Below are 23,157 nucleotides of genomic sequence, written 5' to 3' on the forward strand. Positions count from 1 at the left end.
GACACGGGTTCGTGCCCTGGTCCGGGAGGATCCCGCGTGCCGCGGAGCGGCTGGGCCCGTGGGCCATGGCCACTGAGCCTGCGCGTCTGGAGCCTTGCTCCGCAACAGCAGAGGCCACAATGGTGAGAGTCCCGTGTACCGCAAAAAAAAAAAAAAACAAGGAACCGAAATGGATTACACAGTTTGGGGAGCTGGTTAAGCAAATCCAGAGTCTATAGGGCAGACAGTTAGAAATGGAAGAACACAAAAAGGCTGGGATCCAAAAGACAGTGGCCAAAGCTACTGTCCACAAGTAGACTTTCATTCTCCAGGGAATGTCTCAACCCTCTTTTAAGACCTTTCAACTGATTGTCAGGCCCACCCAGGATAATTTCCCCAATGACTGATTAGGGACTTTAACTATGTCTGAAAAAAATCTCTTCACGGGAGAAGCTACATTAGTGTTTTATTAAATAATTAAGAGAAGGTGTGTATATGGTACAAACTAGCTCATGCTTTCCTTCCCTCCTCCAACTCTTGTGAAAGGATAACTCTTGTAACCTACTTATCCAGAACCATCTTGGAAAGGGAATTCTGGGGAATGTAGTTTAGCCTAGCCAAGTTGACATACCACAAAGCCATCACACATGGTATGCTCAATTAACTGCCCTCTCTATATTTTATCTCTGGATTATTTATACAAAATGATCAATCTTAAAATAAGGATAAACTCAAAAGTTTACAGTATAACTTTTAATAATTTTTAAATTATTTTAAATTATTTAAATTAATTTTAATTATTAAATTATTTAATAAAGTTTTAAAATGTTCTACGTAGGTGGTCTGGTTATCTATTGCTGAATAACAACCTACCCTAAATTTAATGGTTTAAGAAAACAATCATTTTATTATATCTCACATTTTTGTGCATCAGGGATTCAGACAGCACTCAGCTGGATGATTCTTCTGTTCCACATGGCATCAACAGAGGTCAACTGGTGATATTCAGCAGGCAGTAGACTGGTCTGGAGGGTCCAAGACAGCTCCACTCATATGGCTGGTGTCCTAGGAGAGATGGTTTAAAACTTAGGCTCAGCAGAAATGGTCAAATGGAGCACCCACATGTGGCCTAACAAGGCAGTCTCAGGGTGGTCAGACATCCATGGTAGCTCAGGACTCCCAGAGCGGGTGTTCATCACCAGCCTCAGCAGTCTTGGAATGATATTTCTGCTGCTTTCTGTTGATCAAGAATGTCACTAAGGCCAGTCCAGATTCAAGGAAAGGGGAATCTGATTCTAATAGAACAATTATGAATCTGTCACTCTAGGAGATCTCTGTGGGGGTTAAGAGATATAAAAATAACCCTTGGTAAAAGGATTATCAAACTGAAAAATGAATAAACTGTGTAGCCACTCTTGATTACCTCTGTCAGAAAAGTATCAAGGAGCTTAATACTTAATAAATAATATTATCCTCAACATGATACGTATCAGTGCTTCTGACACTTTAATGTCCATGTGAACCACCTAGAGATCTTGTTAAAATGCAGGTCTGGGATAGGGCCTGGAATTCTGCATTTCTAACAAGGCTTCATGTGATACCAATGCTTCTAGTCTGATGAAACAGTAATCTGTATCATGGGTCAATAGACTTTTTCTGCAAAGGGCTGTATAGTAAATATTGAAGCTTTGTGGGCCTCATAAAGTATTTGTCACATATTTTTAAAAATCCAACCACAGATATATGTCACTGGTATTCAAATTTGGCTGCATAATGGAATCACTTGGGGAATTCTTAAAAATACTGATACCTAGGTCCTACCCCCAATACTCTAATTTAGCTGGCATAAGAATAGGGATCCTTAAAAGATCTCTAGGTTAAATCTATTATGTGGTAAAGTTTGAAAACTTAATCATCTATATCACTTCCTATTTCTACCTAATTTTGGGTCATTAAATCTTTTTCAATACATCTGAATGAATTAATTAATACAGATCTCTCTTCACTTCAACACAAAACTGACAATCTAATTAAAAAATAGTAACCAAAAATAGACGCTTTCACCAGCACATCCCTGCTCCCAATAGGAAGCCTATCCCCAATGGACATATGTTAGGAAAATAAAATGAAGTTGGATGCTGAATTGAGGGCTAATAGAAAGTGATGCATAAGTAGGTTGCTGGGGGAAAAAAAAAGTGAAACACAGAAAACTTCAAGTAAGTAGAGTGATAAATTGCAAGGCTATAAAAAGTAGAAATTACTATCAACCTCATCAAGATAATTAAGAGAAAACTAGAAGAGACCTCACCTAGAGTAGCGTTCTGCTTTAAAGACTAAAGATTTATAAACATGTCAATATATAAATGGCGTGAGCTGCTTACTTAAAATGTTCTCTTAAATATTTCTAAGTCTCATAATTTTATACTATATATCTGCATTATACAGGGTTTCCAAAGAAAGTTATAAATTCTTACTCAGTTCTGTCTAAATTAATATGCTTTTAAAATAACAGATACTTTTTAAAGCATTATACCTGGTACCTTTCTAGGCAAATGACTTTAACTGTGAAATTACTATTTTATTAACTCAATTTGGAAAACCATTTTACATGTGCCATCTTTCCCAAGTAAAATTTTGTCTATAACATATAATGTATTTGTTCAGAGTTAATATCAATAAATTATTAAAGAAAATAATAAGTTAGAATGTACCCAAGTAATATTCCACTTTTCATTACATACTGTCTTTTCTCTTTATCCTTGCTGACGTTTTTATTTCAGCTTTTCTCTGTGAATTAGCTCCCTTTGGTTTTAACCTCCTGGACTGCATTTCCCTCTACTAAAACTTTCATATAAAATAGTACATCTTCACACAGTAAAATGCAACAGTAACACATAGTTAATAAGGTCTCCTCATTCATTCATGCATTCAACAAACAAAAATAGTACATGCTCAATAAATATTCATTTGCTCTACAAATGATGCTCAATTCAAGTTTTGACCATGATCTGAACTTCACTAAATGTCAGTCACATATCCTGAGGAATTCAGAATAAATTTCTTATTACCTAGGAATCTATATACATTCCTTCTAATTTAAAAAATTTCAGAAATCTACTTGGTATCTCATTATTCAAATGAAAGCTACATCTGTTACAAGCAAAATTTTCTACTCCTGTCTGCTTCCTATTATGGACTCAGAGATAATCAGTATACGTGTGTATCAGTACATCCACTTTTCCTATGACTAACAGCTAAAAGTAGAGAGAAATTAAGAGAAAATTACACCACCTGAGTTCTTCTTTCCACTTATATTAACTATGTTATTGTACACAGTTCACTACTTCTAACCTACATATTAATTGGGTGTGTCTTTTTCCTTCTACAAATTAGGGAAAGGCACACATGACCTCCCTAGGAAAGAATGGCTCTTTGCTCTAGTTATGATATGTACATCCTGTGGCTGAGAAAAGGCAGAAGGTGCATTTTATTTTCAAAAATTATAAACTTAAAACTATCAAAGGTGAGGTATGTTTAGGCAGATAATTATTTTGTCAACTAACCAATTATAAACCCTTTATAAATTTGGCCCAGTCTGATTTTAAACTATTTCAGAATAAATGTTTATCATAGTTTATTGATAAATTCTGCAATATTCCATCTCATTTCTTTCTAGTAAAAAAAAACTTAATTGAAATTGTAACAGGTAAGCAAATGTCATATAAAGTCTACATGGTCTATTTCATTAACATGAAAAACTCAGGACTTATAAAAAGATAATATTTAATATCCCATTGCTATACCTTACAACTTCATCATCAAAATTGCTAGAACAATAAACAGTAATGATCAGTGTTATATACATTTATCTATTTTTTCTTATTCTGAATCGAGTCAGAGTCATAGCAGAGAGTGAAAATTAAGTGGTTTTAAAGCAACAATGGAAGGAAAAGGAAACATTATGTAATGTATATACTTAAATCACAAGCAACATGTTCACAAACATACTTGTATTATTTTCTGCATAACACACTGAAAAGTCAGAAGGGTACATGCTTCAGAAGAGTCAAATGAAAAGAACTTTTAGAGCAATATCCCTAGAATTAGAAATCTAGAACAACACAAAACAATCAAAATTATGTTACTATGCTTAATAATGCTAAAATTGTATGTTAATTTGTGAGATTCATTTTGACTCTGAATAAAGCACATTACCTATACAGCGTTACCATCAAAATCAAAATTTTTCACATGCATTATCTCTAATGGTGAGAAAACTTCTTAAGCCTTGTTTTCTTGCAGTTCTAAGTTGTTGCAAATGTTCTTTCATGTCCTGAGAAATATGGCAAAGTCATACTACTATGCCAGGTACTGCAATTACTGCTGATGGTTTATCTGATTCTTCTTCAAAGGCTATACATACAGTAAGACTGGTTAAAACACAAGATAATCCCAAATTTGGTCCAATCTTTGTTTGAATTATTGTTAAGTGATGTTTTTTTAAATGGATAAAACTTCTAAACCAAAATAAAATGAGGTCTATATGCCAAGGTACAATGCCTTTTAAGTAGGAAAGGATGAGATGTTTTACAGGACACTTATTAAGCCAATTTGACTAATTAGAATGGTTCACATAGAATAGAAATAAGAGAGAAAAGTAAACCTGAAAAGGTAGTTGAAATAAGATTGTGAAGTTGGGGATATATGTATACATATAGCTGATTCACTTTGTTATAAGCAGAAACTAACACAACATTGTAAAGCAATTATACTTCAATAAAGATGTTTAAAAAAAAGTTAAGCAATGTGAAGAAAGATAAGATTAAATAATCAGTTTATGACAATAAAAGTAATGTAACCATTAAAAAAAAAGATTGTGAAGTAGAAGAATGTGAACAATATATACTTCTTTAGAACTTACTTCATGCTTTCTATCTTTGAATTTTTGCTTATCTCTTTCTTATAATTATTTATATTTCCCTCAAGCCTAGCCTTATGCCTTGGCAAATAGTGCTCAGTCATCTTTTATTATTATATTTCCCCAAGCATAAGAAATTTATCCAATGTCTAGAATTTATCAAAAAATTATTTAAGGTCTTCCCTGGTGGCGCAGTGGTTGGGAGTCTGCCTGCCAATGCAGGGGACGCGGGTTCGTGCTTCAGTCTGGGAGGATCCCACATGCCGCGGAGCGGCTGGGCCCGTGAGCCATGGCCGCTGAGCCTGCGCGTCTGGAGCCTGTTCTCCGCAACAGGAGAGGCCACAACAGTGAGAGGCCCGCGTACCGCAAAAAAAAAAAAAGTGTTTATCACTAAATGTAAAGTTCAGCAGTACACCATGGAATTTTTTTTTGTAGTTGTTTAGCCATCTCTGGCTATGTTTGCCAATAATTGAGAGAACAGTGTTAACAAGCATGAATTTCAGATATTCTATATTATAAAATCTGTTAATATGAAATATATTAACAATGAAACTATACCTGCATACAAAAAAATAAAATAAATCTAAGTCATGAATTATAAATATACAGTGGAAAACTTTATTTAAACCACCAAGGGTCTGAAATCAAAATAAAATTGTATGTGTGAGTGTGGGCAGGTACATAATCTCACATTTGGAATGTACTCCTTAACAGCAAGAAGATAAAATTTTTTTCTCTGTAAGTATTGTCCTTTAATGTTTTACAGTATCTTTTATGATTTGATGTCCTGGCTGTGTATCTGGGTCAAATCCAAACTCTATTCCAGTAACTTGAGGAAATCTGAAATTTAAAAAGATATTCTTGGATAATTCTGTAAAATATACATTAATAATAGGTAAGGTAAAGTATTAAATTTTAAGTAAGCACATTTTATTATGCTAAACTAAAAAGGTAGAAATGCTTCCCTTCATTGAATCATCAGGCAAACTGTGTGGGGGAAAAAAGAAAAATAACATTTTAAAATCTCCTATTTAGGGCCTAAGACATGCCCAGCCCATGTGGCTATGGAAAGGAGGACTTGGCCGCAGAGCACAGAGCACCACAGCAAGGAAAGCAGGGTCTAAGGGCAGGGCTGGAGGGTGCTGGAAGCCAAGGGTGTGCCTAACATCCTCTCTCCTACCATCCCTCCATTCAGTGTTCTTGCCCTTGGGCTGCACATGGGAGGCTCACAGATTTCTTCAAAAGGCATACAAGCATTTATCACTACTAACCATAAGTCACATATGAGGATCAAGTCTATGCTACACAAACAGACATACACATCTTTTATTGGGGAATGTATCATTTGGCTTAACTTCTTGAAGAATACACAATCTAAAATATTGAGTATCTAGCTCTTTATGATTAACATCACTAAGATCCTTAAAAATATTTAGCAAGTATACATTTACAAATGGCATTAGAAAAAGCAGTATGAATATTTTAAGAGCCCTGAAATTCTGCTTTCTCCCCTTTACAAATGAGGAAAGATGGAAAAAAGTACAAACATTGAAAAAAAGCAAAAATTAAAACCTTTGCATCTTCATGAAACTGTTAATAAAAATATCATTACAGAAACAGGTGCAAAATTAAATTGTAGTTTTAGAATATTGTGAGACAGGAGAAATTGCTTTTTCTTTTTTTTTTCAGAAAAAAATTTTTGAAAGAAGAAATTGGATTTTTAAAACTCTTTAAGAAAGGAAAGACCTCACCATGAAAGGATTTTAGGCATAGAATATATCATATGAAAGGCAGGAATGCCAAGAGTATGTGAAAAAAGATGCTGAAAATGAGAATGAGAATATAGATCATAATGTTTTAAGAAAATGAGGATCTGGTGTTGGAAATAATTCAAGGATTAAAAAAAAACTCTTATTGTAACAAATCTTTAACTGTCAAAAGACAGACCCTGAATGCTCATAAGCCCCCAAATTAATAAACATTAAAAATGTTTGCACAGACTCCTACCTTTTCCTGTTGAGCAGTGTAGAACAGTGCTTAAGTACACTGGCTATGGAGACAGGCTTGAGTAGAAATCCCCACTGCCACTTACTAACAGTGTGGTCTTAGACAAGTTCCCCAACTTTCAGGTTTCTCATCTATGGAATGAAGATAATGTCACCTACCTTATATAATTATTAGAAGGACCAACTGAAATAAAGTATGTAATGTCTGCAAAAACACTTTACACAATCTTGGCATAAAAGTCAATAAACTGTAACTATTATTATTAGTTACCAGTATTTTTAAAAAGCAGATTAGTACAATGAGAGACTGAGCTAAAAAACTAAAGATAGAACTACCATATGATCCAGCAATCCCACTACTGGGCATATATCCGGAGAAAACCATAATTTGAAAAGATACATGCACCCCAGTGTTCATTGCAGCACTATTTACAATAGTCAAGACATGGAAGCAACCTAAATGTCCATCAATAGAGGAATGAATAAAGAATGTGGTACCTATATATGATGGAATATTACTCAGCCATAAAAAGGAACAAAGTAATGTCATTTGCAGTAACCTGGATGGACCTAGTGATTATCATACTAAGTGAAGTCAGACAGAGAAAGACAAATATCATACAATATCACTCCTATGTGGAATCTAATTTTAAAAAATTATACAAATGAACTTATTTATGAAACAGAAACAGACTCACAGATTTCGAAAACAAACTTATGGTTACCAAAGGGGAAACACGGGAAGGAGGGATAAATTAGGAGCTTGGGATTAACATACACACACTACTATATGTAAAATAGATAACCAACAAGGACCTACTGTATGTCACAGGGAACTCAGTATTCTGTAAAAAGCTCTATGGGTAAAGAATCTGAAAAAGAATAAATATATGTATATGTATAGCTGAATCACTTTGCTGTACAACTGAAACTAACACAACATTGTAAACCAACTGTACTCCAATAAAATTTAAAAAGAGAGAGAGAGACTGAGAAGCTTGGTCAATATCAGTACAAGGCCCAAACCCCAGAGAATACACAGCTTCCCCTCTCACTCAACTGAGAGCCACAAAGTAGATGTCTGGTCGCCCTGCAATAAGCAGTGATAGAAATAAAGTCCTGATTAGGCCAGCTGTAAAACTCACAGCTTCTACTTCGACATTTCTAATGGGAAGTGGGAAGAATAAGGAAAACAGGTGATGGACAAAAAACAAGTGTATTCCATTTTCTTCACCAACTCTGGCAACGCCCGACACTAAGGTCTGCTTCGGAAAGTGTTGTGTTCACATACGTTCACATTCTCATCTTTTCCCTTCTGATCTATCTCTAGCGCCATCGTAAAGCCACAGTGCTATAATGGCACGTCCTCTGCATAAGCAAGACTAGTATCATGGGTTCTCCTGTATTTTCAGCAAGAGCCCAAAATTAAAGACCTCTGCTCATATCTAACCTCACTTCAAAGCATATTTCTGGTTTTAGTTCAGCCCAACTCCCAAGACCTGAGTTTAGAATAGGTGATTTATATTGGTGTTTCAATTATGTTTAGTAACATAAAACCAATAAATGTACTTGGTTGTCACCAGTATACAAAATCTCCAGTACCAGTACATCTCACACTGGCATGTGAGAAAAGAAAAAAAGAAAACTAAATCCCACCCTTTCCCTCTTCACTTCCTCACTTATTGTTTTTATTTTCATTTTATTATATCTACTTCCAAAAAATCAAAATTCTTCTTGGTTCTATCTGAAGTAATGTCCCTGATTTCCATTCACCCTTAAACATTCCATATGTTTTTGCATATCTACTTAGAGAGATTTCATTCCTTACCTTTTGTTTCCTTCCCTTCTAGATCTTGCCTTTATAGATATACCACATGCACAGACCAGATGGGTAGATAGACCACATGGACAGACAGACAGACAATTAGATAAATTATTCTGACTTCCTTTTTTCAGGAGACAAAGCTCTTTTCGGTGAGGACAATGTAAGAATTAAATGAATTACTCTTTATTTTCTTGATGTGCTATTTGTTTCTATCTTCCCACTTCACATTAAAATATAATAATTGTAGTATCATTAAAAAAATGACCCACTCCATCAAAAATCTTTTCACTGTCTCTTAGTAAACTGCTCTGACTGCCTAAGCTACCACTCTCCGCATTAATTAGAAAATGATTACCTGGTTTTTAGTTCACTTAAAATCTTCTGAAACCATGAATGCCTGATGCTTATGGGAACTTAAAGTACAGGAAAACGTAGTCATAACTTTTTCCAAGCGAGCTTTGTGTACATGTTGAGGGTTTTCCACAGCTGAGAATAACTTACTAAACGACCTATGTATTCAAGAAATTTTTTTTAAAGTTTTATCCCTTTCTCCTCTACCCAAAGAGAACTTCAAGAATTTGTTTCTCCTACAACTTCAAACTACTCTGAGACTTCTATTATCTCAGTTTCCATATTCAGTTTCTAAAAGAATACAGTGGTAGTGTAGACTATTCATATATGTGTGTTTAGGGATATGTGTGTGTCTGTGTGTGTGTATACATTTTGTTAAATTTTTTCTGTTAAAAATTTTGGGTATCTATGTAATCCCTATTCAAGGTAAGTAATATCTAGCTTCTGGTTACCTATCAACATGAACAAATGGCTAGAAATACTTTTACCAAATACATAGACCACTAATTGGGATGATCTGACTTAAAATACGTGCTATATAGCAAATGTGAATTTCACTTTGGAGGTTTCCAGGGGAGCACCTTATTATAGAGGCAGGCAGAACTCCTCCAGAGTACTGAAACCAAGGTGTAAGAAGATTACTCTAAGGTAACCAAGGTATAAGAAGCTCAAATTGTAAGATATATCATACATATAAAGACACCTTGGGCAGAGGAAAGAATGGGTTGCAAGCAAGACTACTAAATTGAATGTCATACAAAACTAAATTTTAATCACAGTATAATAAGTAGAGGTAAGCTACAGCTTTCAACTTTATTCTTAACACGCATTTTCTGTCTTATTCAATCTCTCACAATTAGAAGAGATAAACATTTTCTCATGAGTTTTCCTTTGCTTACAATGAATTTATTGCTGTTGGTTACTATTTTTTCAATATCCCTCTAACACATGATTAATAAAACAATCACTGAGTACCCTCCATATGTCAGGAACTCTGTTTGTACTAGAAATATCCAGTGAAAAAAATTAAAACCCTGCCATCAAGAATATTGTTATCTAGCTGGAGAACCATTAAATAAGGAGGAAATGATCACACAGAGTGATCAGAATTAAGACAAACATGAGCCCATGGAGCTATGAGAGCACAGAGGAGTGGTACCAAATCCAGGCCTGGAGGAAGCAAAGTTAAAGCCCAGTCTTTCATTTTTCTCCAATAATCACTTCTGATTATAGATAAGTCTTTTGGTACATTTAAGGTAAAACTGAAGAGACGGGGAAAGAAAAAACAGAATGAGTTTTACTCCCTTGCAGAGTCCACCTTCTAAATTCCTAACCTCAGTCTTGCATGACCTTCTTGGAGGACTCAACTTGGTTCCACTGGTTGCTCTCTAATTTCCTCTCCTGTTGCACCTGCCCTTCCCATTGTGGCTTCAGAGTAAAAGGAACTGGCCTGTTTGTACCCAGATTTGCAGCTGGTACTAGTCAATCATTATTACTTCATTCATAAATAAAATATAATGAATAGGTAGTAAAATTAATACTCAATTTTGTCTAATACTAGAACCATGATTAGATCCAGGCCTTCTAACTAATAAAATTCTCCTTCTAAGCTCTGATGCAGTGAAAAGTGCTAAATCCAGCATCAAGATTAAGATAAAGTTGCTAGCTAACATTAAGAAAGATAAAATAGCACTGCTTATTTTAATCTTAAAAAACAACAAAAATAAAATTATACAAAGCCTCAGGCTTCCAATGTCTCCAGATCACTAACATAGCCCTCATTTCCCGCCATACCACAAACACACACACACACACACACACACACACACACACACACACACTCAAACAGGTCTGATCAAAGAGAAACAAATCAACACAGACATTGAGAAAAAAATTACACTTGATTTTCACTGTAATTGGTATACTAATAGAAAATAAAAACTGGTTTGCATATAGTAATTTACATAAAAGCAGATAAGTATTAGAAAAGACATATTAAAAGATGCAAAGAAGAGGAAAAAAATGAGAAGCAAATAGGATTGACCATGAGCAAATCTGCTAGCAGTGATGACATGGCAATCAGAAATGGTGACAGAGGTGGCAAGGAGCAGGCTCAGCCAATGGAAAGATGCCAGCAATAAAAATAAAACAGGAGTTCTGCAATGGAGTGGAAGAAAAAAGCAAAACTATGCATACATTTCTATTTTCCCTCTTCCAGTTTATGTAAGGAGAGACCAAAAGCAACCAGTGACTCAAGTAAGGAAGAAGAGGAGGAAGTGAAAGAAGAAGAAAGAAGGGAAGGAAAGGAAGAAAGAAAAGGACAAAAAGACCATAATAGCATAAAATAACTTAGGTTGACCAAAGATGCTCACACAATCATTATCCTCAAAGTACCAATGGCATACCAACTAATACATCTCTGCAATCTAAGGGAGAAGGTTCCCGTTCTGGGTTAAATGTAAGTACACCCCACTCAGTCTATCCCATTGAATACAACAAAAAAGCAATAAAACCCAGACAGATTGGATAGAACAGATATTTGAAAACTCTGAAAAGTTAACTGTACCAGGTGGATTCTGGGAAACAACAGCATTTGAAATACTGTCACACTGGTTTACTATTTTTTTCCTCAAGTAACTGTCACCTAAACTCAATATGCTTAACGTAAACAGCAGGGTGCAGGCAGAAAGAGCTCCAGGAGAAGCCCTCTAGCTTTCCTCAAGGAATGGAAAGGGCACTACTAATGCTCAGAAAGACTGCTTTGTTCCCCCACACCCAGCCTCCAAGTAATCCTGTGGTAGTGGCAACAGGCAGAGGCAATGGGAGCATGCAAAAACCAAAACTAAGAGAGGGGAGGCTTCTCCTCTGTTTAGAGGACCTGTGATTATAACAATGTGAGGCAAACACCCATTTCTTTTTTCCTCCTTCAGTCCCCCTACCATCTGTCTCTTGGCCTTAGATGCAGAGGCACTTGCAGAAGTACACAGCAGCGTATGGCAACTAAAGTCCTAGTTTTCTGAGTAGACAACTACTAAAAGAGGAACACCAAGAAATTGCAAAGTTTGAGGGAGATTTTGGACTGTAAAAGCTCAGGAAAGCAAACTCATAAAGTCATTTATGAACTCCTAAGCTCCCCCCTGACCTGCATCCAAACTCATTCTATGAGGTCAACATCACCCTGATAACAAAACCAAAGACAAGATGCACACACACAAAAAAAAATTATAGGCCAATATCACTGATGAACATAGATGCAAAAATCCTCAACAAAATATTAGCAAACTGAATCCAACAATACATAAAAATATCATATATCATGATCAAGTGGGATTTATCCTAGGGATACTAGAATTTTTCAATATCCAAAAATCAATGTGATACACCACAGTAACAAATTGAAGAATAAAATCTATATGATTAACTCAATAGATGCAGGAAGAGCTTTTGTCAAAATTCAACACCTCTTTATGATAAAAACTGTCCAGAAAGTGGGCATAGAGGGAACATACGTCAACATAATAAAGGCCATATAGGACAAACCCACAGCTAACATCATACTCAATGGTGAAAAACTGAAAGCATTTCCTCTAAGATCAGGAACACGATGAGGATTCCCACTCTTGACACTTTTATTCAACATAGTATTGGAAGTCCTAGCCACAGCAATCAGACAAGAAAAAGAAATAAAAGGAATCCAAATTGAAAAGAAAGAAGTAAAACTGTCACTTTGCAGATGACATGATATTACACATAGCAAACCCTAAAGATGCCACCAGAAAACTACTAGACCTCATCAGTAAATTCAGTAAAGTTGCAGGATACAAGATTAATATGCCAAAATCTGCTGCATTTCTATACACTAACAACAAACTATCAGAAGGAAAAATTAAGGCAAAAATCCCATTTACCACCACATCAAAAAAAAAAAAAAAAAACCTAAGAATAAAGTGTACCTCGGTTGGTAAAAGACATATACTCTGAAAATTATAAGATGCTGATGAAAAAAATTGAAGATGACACAAACAGATGAAAATATATACCATGCTCCTGTATTAAAAGAATCAATATTGTTAAATGACCATACTACCCAAGGATCTGCAATCTACAGATTCAATGCAATCCCTATCAAAATATTAATACCAGTGACATTTTTCACAGAACTGGAACAAAAAACTTTTAAATTTCTATGGAAGCACAAAATACCTCAAATAGTCAAAACAATCTGGAGAAAGAAGAACCGACCTGAAGGAATCAGACTCCTTGACTTCAGACTATATTACAAAGCTACAGTAATCAAAACAGTATGTCACTGGCACAAAAACAGACACATACCACAATGGAACAGAATAGAGAGCCCAGAAATAAACCCACACATGTATGGTCAATTAATCTACAATAAAGGAGTCAAGAATATACAATGTAGAGAAGACAGTCTCTTCTATAAGTGGTGCTTGGAAAACTGGACAGCTACATGTAGTAGAATGAAATTAGAACATTCCCTAACACCATATACAAAAATAAACTAAAAATAGAATAAAGACCTAAACATAAGACCAGAAACCATAAAACTCTTAGAGGAAAACATAGGGAGAACACACTTTGACATAAATCATACCAATATTCTTTTGGATGTGTCTCTTAAAGCAAAGGAATTAAGAGCAAAAATAAACAAATGGGACCTAATTAAACTTAAGCACTTTTGCATAGCAAAGAAAACCATTGACAAAATGAAAAGGAAACCTACTGAATGGGAAAAAATATTTGCAAATGATATGACCAATAAGAGGTTAATATAATATATATATATATATATATAAATATATATAGCTCATGCAATTTAATATCAAAAAATAAACAACCCGATTTAAAAATGGGCAGAAGACCTGAATAGACAGTTTTCTAAAGAGGACATGCTGGTGGCCAACAGGTACATGAAAAGATGCTCAACATTGCTAATCACCAGGGATATGCAAATCAAAACCACAATGAGATATCACCTCATTGTCAGAATGGCTATTATAAAAAAGAACATAAATAAATATTGCTGAGGATGTGGAGAAAAGGGAACCCTTGTACACCCTAAAAGTATGGGAATGTAAATTAGTGCAGCCACTGTGAAAAACAGTCTGGAGGTTTCTCAAAAAACTAAAAATAGAACTACCATATGACCCAGCAATTCCACTCCTTGGTATATATCCCAAAAAAAGAAAACACTAATTTGAAATGAACATATATGAACGTCGCACCCCAATGTTCATAACAGCATTATTTACAATTGCCAAGATATGGAAGCAACCTAATTGTCCATCAACAGATGAATGGATAAAGAACATATAATATAGATATACACAATGGAATACTCCTAAGCCATAAAGAGAATTAAATTTTACCATTTGCAACAATATGGATTGACTTGGAGGGTGTTATGCTAAGTGAAATAAGTCAGACAGAGAAAAACAAATACTGTACAATGTCACTTATGTGGAATCTGAAAAATACAACAAACTAGTGAATACAACAAAAAATAAATAAATAAACATACAGAGAACAAACTAGTGGTTACAAGTGGGGAGACTGAAGGGGGCAATATAAGGGTAGGGGATTAAGAGATACAAACTATTATGTATAAAATAAGCTATAAGGATATGTTGTGCAACACAGGGAATACAGCCAATATTCTGTAGTAACTATAAATGAAGTATAACCTTTAAAAATTGTGCAAAGGAAACCATAAACAAGACCAAAAGACAACCCTCAGAATGGGAGAAAATATTTGCAAATGAAGCAACCGACAAAGCAGCTCATGCAGCTCAATAACAAGAAAACAAACAACCCAATCCAAAAATGGGCAACCGACAAGCAGCTCATGCAGCTCAATAACAAGAAAACAAACAACCCAATCCAAAAATGGGCAGAAGACCTAAATAGGCATTTCTCCCAAGAAGATATACAGACTGCCAACAAACACATGAAAGAATGCTCAACATAATTAATCATTAGAGAAATGCAAATCAAAACTACAATGAGATATCATCTCACACCAGTCAGAATGGCCATCATCAAAAAATGTAGAAACAATAAATGCTGGAGAGGGTGTGGAGAAAAGGGAACACTCTTGCACTGCTGGTGGGAATGTGAATTGGTTCAGCCACTATGGAGAACAGTATGGAGGTTCCTTAAAAAACTACAAATAGAACTACCATATGACCCAGCAATCCCACTACTGGGCATATACCCTGAGAAAACCAAAATTCAAAAAGAGTCATGTACCAAAATGTTCATTGCAGCTCTATTTACAATAGCCCGGAGATGGAAACAACCTAAGTGCCCGTCATCGGATGAATGGATAAAGAAGATGTGGCACATATATACAATGGAATATTACTCAGCCATAAAAAGAAACGAAATTGAGCTATTTGTAATGAGGTGGATAGACCTAGAGTCTGTCATACAGAGTGAAGTAAGTCAGAAAGAAAAAGACAAATACCGTATGCTAACACATATATATGGAATTTAAGAAAAAAATGTCATGAAGAACCTAGGGGTAAGACAGGAATAAAGACGCAGACCTACTGGAGAACGGACTTGAGGTTATGGGGAGGGGGAAGGGTGAGCTGTGACAGGGCGAGAGAGAGTCATGGGCATATACACACTAACAAACGCAGTAAGGTAGATAGCTAGTGGGAAGCAGCCGCATGGCACAGGGATATTGGCTCGGTGCTTTGTGACAGCCTGGAGGGGTGGGATGGGGAGGGTGGGAGGGAGGGAGACGCAACAGGGAAGACATATGGGAACATATGTTTATGTATGACTGATTCACTTTGTTATAAAGCAGAAACTAACACACCATTGTAAAGCAATTATACCCCAATAAAGATGTTAAAAAAAAAAAAAATTGTGAATCACTGTATTGTATACCCGTAACTTATATAATATTATACATCAACTATACTTCAATTAAAAACTAAAAAACTGAACCTCTACACCACAGCTCTGGTCAAGTCTGACCACTGGATGGCACACATGCAGGAAAACAACATAGTGCTACAAAGACTGTGAAAATGCAACTGACATTGGAACCACAGTCTACAGTGGTGAGTTGGAACCAGTTCCCTGAACCTAACCAGGTTGGCTCCCTGCTGAAACAAAACTATTAACATTATCCATAGAATTGAAATGATATCATAGTCTTATAATATTCAAAATGTCCAGAATATAATCCAAACTTACTCGTCACACAAATAACTTGCAAAATCTCAAAGTGCAGGGGAAAAGATAAAGGATGCCAATGCTGAGATGACAAAGATGTTGGAATTATCAAAGATTCTAAAGTACCGATTATAAAAATACTCCATGAATCAATCAAAAGCATTCTTGAACCAATGGAAAAATAGAAAATTTCATCACTTAAGCAGACAATATAAAAAAGAAACAAGTGAAATGTTTTGAACTGAAAACAAACAAAATTTTTAAATAACTGGATAATCTCAATAGCAGAACAAACATAACAGAAAAGAAGAATCAGTGGACTAGAAAATGTATCAACAGAAATTATTCAATCTGAAAAACAAAGCGAAAAAAGATTTTTTTTAATGAACAAAACCTTCAGAGACTTATGCAACTATAACAAAAGAGCTAACATTTGTGTCATCTGTGTCTAAGAAAGAAAGAAGAAAGTGTGGTGCTAAAAAAAATGTATTTAAAGAAATAATGGGTGAAAACTTCCCAAACTTCATGAAATACATTAACATACAGATTCAAAAAGCTTAGAAAAGCCCAACAGGAGAAATCCAAAGAAATTATGCCCAGACATATGATAATTCAATTACTAAAAATGAAATACAAAGAAAAACAACCAGATATATTAACAATGCTTTACATATAAAGGAAAAATAATTTGAAAAACTCAAATTTTTCATCAGAAACACTGGATTCCAAGAGAGTGGAACAACATATTTAAAGAGCTGAAAGAAAGGAACTGTCAACTAAGAATTCTATATCCAGCAAAACTTTCAGGAATGAAGATATGCTTTCAAAGAAATGTTGAAGGAACTCCTTCGGACAAAAGGGAAATAAATGTATCAGAAAATAAATTTGGAATGTCAAAAATTAAGAAAAAGTAATAAAACTGAAAAATATCTGGGTACATAGGGAGACTATTCTTTTCTTCTTGGTTCTTTAAAATATGTTCAACAGGTGAAAGCAAAAAATATAACAATGTGTGATGGGATTTACAATTTAACTAGATGTAATGTATAAGACAATAATATAAAGAAGAGAAAGTACATAGTAATACATGGTTGTAAATTCTTTACTTTTCTCTTTAAGTGACAAAATACTGATCCTAAGTAGGCTGTGAAAAGTTAAATATGCATATAGTAAGCCCTAGAGCAACTACTAAAAATATATAAAGAGATACAATAAAAACACTATACATTAAAATAGAACACTAAAAAAATATTCAACTATTACAAAACAAGGCAGGAAAAGAAAAATAAAGGAAAAAAAATAGACCAAACATAAATACTAAGATACTAAAATTTTAGACATAGCCCAAACATATAAGTAGCTACATTATACACAAATACTCAAAAAACAAATGAAAAGACAGAGATTGTGAAAATCGATTTTTTAAGACTCTTTTCCTTCAATAATTTCCTTTTCCTTTGAAATGAAGATATTCCTAGATAAACAAAAGCAGAGAGAGTTCTTTACCACTAGATCTGCCTGCCTTGCAAGAAATGCTCAAGGTTGTCCTGCAGGGTGAAATGAAAGAACACTAAATGGTAACTCAAATCTGTATGAAGAAATAAACATCTTAGTAAAGATATGGGCAATCATAAAAGCTAGTGTTATTATAACAATGGTTTGTAACTCCACTTTTTGTTTTATACATGCTTTAAAGGACTAATATATATTTTAAAATTATTAGTCTAGAAGCTAGTAATATTGTAATGTTAGTTTGTAATTCCATGTGTCTACATAATTTAAGAGACTAAGCATTTAAAATAATTATTTTAAAAAATGGTTCTGAAGAACCTAGGGGCAGGACAGGAATACACAGTCATAGAGAATGGACTTGAGGACACAGGGAGTGGGAAGGGTAAGCTGGGATGAAGAGAGTGGCATGGACATATATACACTACCAAATGTAAAATAGATAGCTAGTGGGAAGCAGCCCCATAGCACAGGGCGATCAGCTCGGTGCTTTGTGACCACCTAGAGGGGTGGGATAGGGAAGGTGGGAGGGAGACACAAGAGGGAGGAGATATGGGGATATATGTATATGTATAGCTGATTCAGTTTGTTATAAAGCAGAAACTAACACACCATTGTAAAGCAATTATACTCCAATGAAGATGTTAAAAAAAAAGATTAAGAAGATAATATTTATTAGTTTATGTTTGGGGGGCACACATTGTATAGAGATGTAATTTTGTGCCATCTACACCAAAAAGGGTGGAGATGGACCTGTAAAAGAGCAGAGGTTTGTATGTTATTGAAGTTAAGCTGGTGTAAATTCAAATTAGAGTGTTATAAATTTAGGATGTTAAATGTAATCCCCATGGTAACCACACACACAAAAAAAATAGCTATAGAATGTACACAAGAGAAAATGAGAAAGGAATTTAAACATTTCCTACCAAAAAATCAACCAAGCACTAAAGAAAAGAGTAATGCACAAAATGAGAGACAAAGGAGCTATCAGACATATAGAAAACAAAGAGCAGAATGATGACAGAAGTCCCTCATCAGTAATTTCTTTAAATGCAATGGATTAAACTTGCCAATCAAAACACAGAGATTGGTAGAATAGATAAAAACACATGACCTAACTATATGATGCCTACAAGATACTCATTTTAGATTCAAAGATACAAACAGATTGAAAGTGAAAATACAGAAAAAGATATCCCATGCAAATAGTAACCAAAAGTGAGCAGAGTGGCTATACTAACATCAGTCAAAGAAGACTTTAAATCAACAAAGTTCACAAGAGACAAACAAGACAGTATATATTAATAAAAAATTCAATACGTCAAGAATATATAACAATTGGGGCTTCCCTGGTGGCACAGTGGTTGAGAGTCCACCTGCCGATGCAGGGGACACGGGTTCGTGCCCTGGTCCAGGAAGATCCCACATGCCGCGGAGCGGCTGGGCCCATGAGCCATGGCCGCTGAGCCTGCACGTCCGGAGCCTGTGCTCCGCATCGGGAGAGGCCACAACAGTAAGAGGCCCGCGTACCGCAAAAAAAAAAAAAAAAATAAATAATAATAATAATAAATAAATATATATATATAACAATTATAAACATTTATGCACCCCAAAATAGACTGGCAAAATATATAAGCAAAAGCTGACAGAACTGAAGGAAGAAATTGTTCTACAAAAGTAGGTGGGGACTTCAATACCCCACACTAAATAATGGATAGAACAACCAGACAGAAGTTAATTAAGACAGAAGTTAATTAAACAACACAGTAAACCAGCTAGATCTAATAGACATAAACAGGACCCTCTCCCCAATAAGAGCAGCAGACATATTTTTCTGAAGTGCTTATGGGAAATTTTCCAGGATAGACTGTGTTGGGCCACAAATTAAGTCTCAGTAGATTTAAAACGATAGGTATCATACAGATTATCTTCACCAACCACAAGATATCATACAAAGTATCTTCACCAACCACAATGTAATGAGCTTAGAAAGTCAATAACAGTAATAAAACTGAAAAATTTTAAAAATTGGGGGAAATTAAATAACACACTTTTGAATGATCAGTGAATCAAAGAAGAAATCACAAGGAAAATTAGAAAATAATTAAATGAATGAAAATGAAAATGCAACATACCAAAACATACCAAAAACCTGGGACACAGTGAAAGCAGTGGTAAGGGGAAATTTATAGCTATAGATGCTTACATTAAAAAACAAGAATGACCTCAAAACAACAATCTAGCTTTACAACTTAAGGAACTAGGGACTTCCCTGGTGGCACAGTGGTTAAGAATCCACCTGCCCATGCAGGGGACAGGAGTTCGATCCCTGGTCCAGGAAGATACCACAGGCCACGGAGCAACTAAGCCCATGCACCATAACTACCAAGCCTGTGCACCACAACTACTGAGCCTGTGTGCTGCAACTACTGAAGCCTGTGTGCCTAGAGCCCGTGCTCCACAAGAGAAGCCCCCGTTCTCTGCAACTAGAGAAAGGCTGTGCACAGCAACGAAGACCCAAAGCAACCAAAAAAAAAAAAAAAAAACTTAAGGAAATAGAAAAAAAACAAAAAAAACCTGAAGATAGTTGAAGGAGCATAACAGAGATAAACAAAATAGAGACTAAGAAAACAATAAAGAAAATCAATGAATCTGAAAGTTGGTTCTTTGAAAAAGTCAACAAGCTTTCAGCTAGATGGACTAAGAAAAAAGAAAGACTCAAATTGTTATAATCAAAACTAAAAGTAGGAACTTGGCCAAGATAGTGGAGTAGGAAGACTGAGTTCAACTCCTCTCACAGGCATACCAAAATTACAGCTATTTACAAAGCAACCACGGATGAGAAAGACCAAAACCTACCAGAAAAGGTCTTCTGCAATGAAAGCTACAAAGATAAAATCACATTAAAATGGGTAGGAGGGGTGAAACCATGGTCTAGTCAAGATCCATACCCCCTGGGAGGTGACCCACAAACAGGAGGATCATTACTATTAGAGAGGTTCTCACCAAGGAGCAATGAGTCTGAGCCTCACACTGGGCTCCTGCACTGGGAAAATGAGCTGCCAGAATGTTTGGCTTTGAAGGTCAATGGAGCTTACTTTCAGGAGATGCAGAGGGCTGTGGGAAATAGAGCTCCACTCTTACATGGCACACACAAAATCTCACATGCTCCAGACGTGGGGAAGAAGCAGTAATTTGAAAGGAGCCTGGGTTCAGACCCACCCGCTGATCTTGGAGAGTCTCCCAGAGAGGCAGGAAGCAACTTGAGCTCACTCTGGGGACATAGACAGTGGCGGCACCAATTTGGGGGAGCTCATTCTACCATGTGGACACTGGTGCTGGCAAGTGCCACTTTGGAATTCTCCCTCTAGCTTATTAGCACCAGGACTGGGCCCTACACACCAGCCTTTTGGCACCAGTACTGGAACATCAGGCCAAGCAACTAGCCAGGTGGGGACAAAACTGCACCTGTCAGCAGACACGCTGCCTTAAGTCCTCCTGAGCAGAGCTTATAGTTGCCCTGGCACACAGCCTTATCCACCAGAGGGCACAGGACCTGACCACACATACCAGTGTACAGGCACTACTCCAGTACCCCCAGAGTCATGCAGCCAAAGACCCTGGGACCCAGCTCCACTGACCAGCGTGCAGACACAAGCCCCAGGACCCCCTGAGCCCCAAGCCCTGACCATCAGCAGGCTCAAACAACAACCCTAACACCCCCAGGATCCTGCAACAAGAGACACTGGAGTCCAGCTCCACCCACCAGAGGGCTGGCACAATCTTCAGAACACCCCAGACCCCTCTGCCAGCTGTGTCAAGAGCCAGTGACTCCCACCAGTGGGCCAACACCAGCTCCAGGACCCCCAAGGCTTTTTAGCCAGAGATACCAAAACCTGTTATTGCCCACCAGAGAGGCAGCATTATTGCCAGAACTCCCTGGTCCCCAGGTTGCCCACTAGCATACAGACACCAGACCCAGGAACACTACAGTCCAACAGCCTGCCTTGTCAGGACTCAGCCAACACACCAGCAGGCCAACACCAGCTCCAAGGTACCTAAGACTTCTCACTCAGCCTCACCAGGATCCAGCACCACTTACCAGCCCTGACAACCAGTAACTGGCAGCCTCCATACCAGGCAGGGACCAGCAACCAAATGCACCAGGGGCCAGCCATGCCTACCAGGAGAATATCAACAAAACTAAGAACTGGTTCTTTGAAAAGAGAAATAAAATTGATAAATGTTTAGCCAGCTTCATCAAGAGAGAAAGCGAGGTCCAAATAAATAAAATCAGAAATGAAAAATGAGAAATTACAACTGACATCATGGGAATACAAAGGATTGTAAAAGATAACCACAAAGAAAACTATATGCCAATAAAATGGACAACCTAGAAGAAATGGAAAAGTTCCTAGAAATATCTTGAGACAAATGAAAATGGAAACAACATATTGAAACTTATGGAATGCAGCAAAAACAATTCTAAAAGGGAGGTTCAGAGATAACAATAAAGATTTCTAATAAACAACCTAAATTTAAACCTCAAGGAACTAGAAAAAGAGGGGCATACTAAGCACAAAGTCAACTGAAGGAAGGAAATAATAAACATTAAGGCAAAAAATAAATGAAATAGAGAACAGGAAAACAACAGAAAAGATTAACAAAACTAAGGATTGGTCTTTGAAAAGATGAACAAAACTAACAATGCTTTAGCTAGATTCACCAAGGAGAAGAGAGAGGAGGACCCTAATCAATAAAATTATATTTGAAAGAAGAGACATTGCAACTAATACCCCAGAAATACAAAGGGTCATAACAAACCACTATGAACAACTATATGCCAACAAACATGATAACCTAAAAGAAATGATTAAATTCCTAGAAACATACAACCTACCAAGACTGAATAAGGAAGAAAAAAATCTGAAAAGACCAACAAGAAAGAATGAATCAGTAATCAAAAACCTCCCAAGAAAGAAAAGTCCAGGACCAGACAGCTTCACTGGTGAATTTTCCCAAATGTTTAAAGAACAATTAATGCCAGTCCTCTCAAACTCTTCCAAAAGAATCAAACGGTAGGGACCACCACAAAACTCCTTTCATGAGTCAATTACCAGGTATCAAAGTCAGATAAGGACACTACAAGAAAAGAAAACTAAAAGCCAATATCCCTGACGAATATAGATGCAAAAATAATTAACAAAATACTGGCAAACTGAATTCAGCATTATATTAAAAGGATCATACACTGTGATCAAGTGGGATTTATCCCTGGGATACAAGGATTGTTCAACATATACAAATGAATAAATGTGATACATTACATCCATAAAATAAAAGATAAAAATCATATGATC

At 36.1% G+C, this 23,157-nt stretch overlaps 1 long non-coding RNA gene across 1 annotated transcript in view; it reads right to left on the minus strand.

Moving 5' to 3' along the window:
• The window catches only part of LOC141278282 (uncharacterized), a 247,517-nt gene that overhangs the window by 44,366 nt on the left and 179,994 nt on the right, over positions 1-23,157 (minus strand). The window contains exon 4 of the long non-coding RNA XR_012330705.1: positions 899-1,044. This is a non-coding gene — a long non-coding RNA (uncharacterized lncRNA). The remainder of the gene's footprint in view (positions 1-898; positions 1,045-23,157) is intronic.

This window comes from Tursiops truncatus, chromosome 3, assembly GCF_011762595.2.
Source record: "Tursiops truncatus isolate mTurTru1 chromosome 3, mTurTru1.mat.Y, whole genome shotgun sequence".
Lineage (NCBI taxonomy): Eukaryota > Metazoa > Chordata > Mammalia > Artiodactyla > Delphinidae > Tursiops > Tursiops truncatus.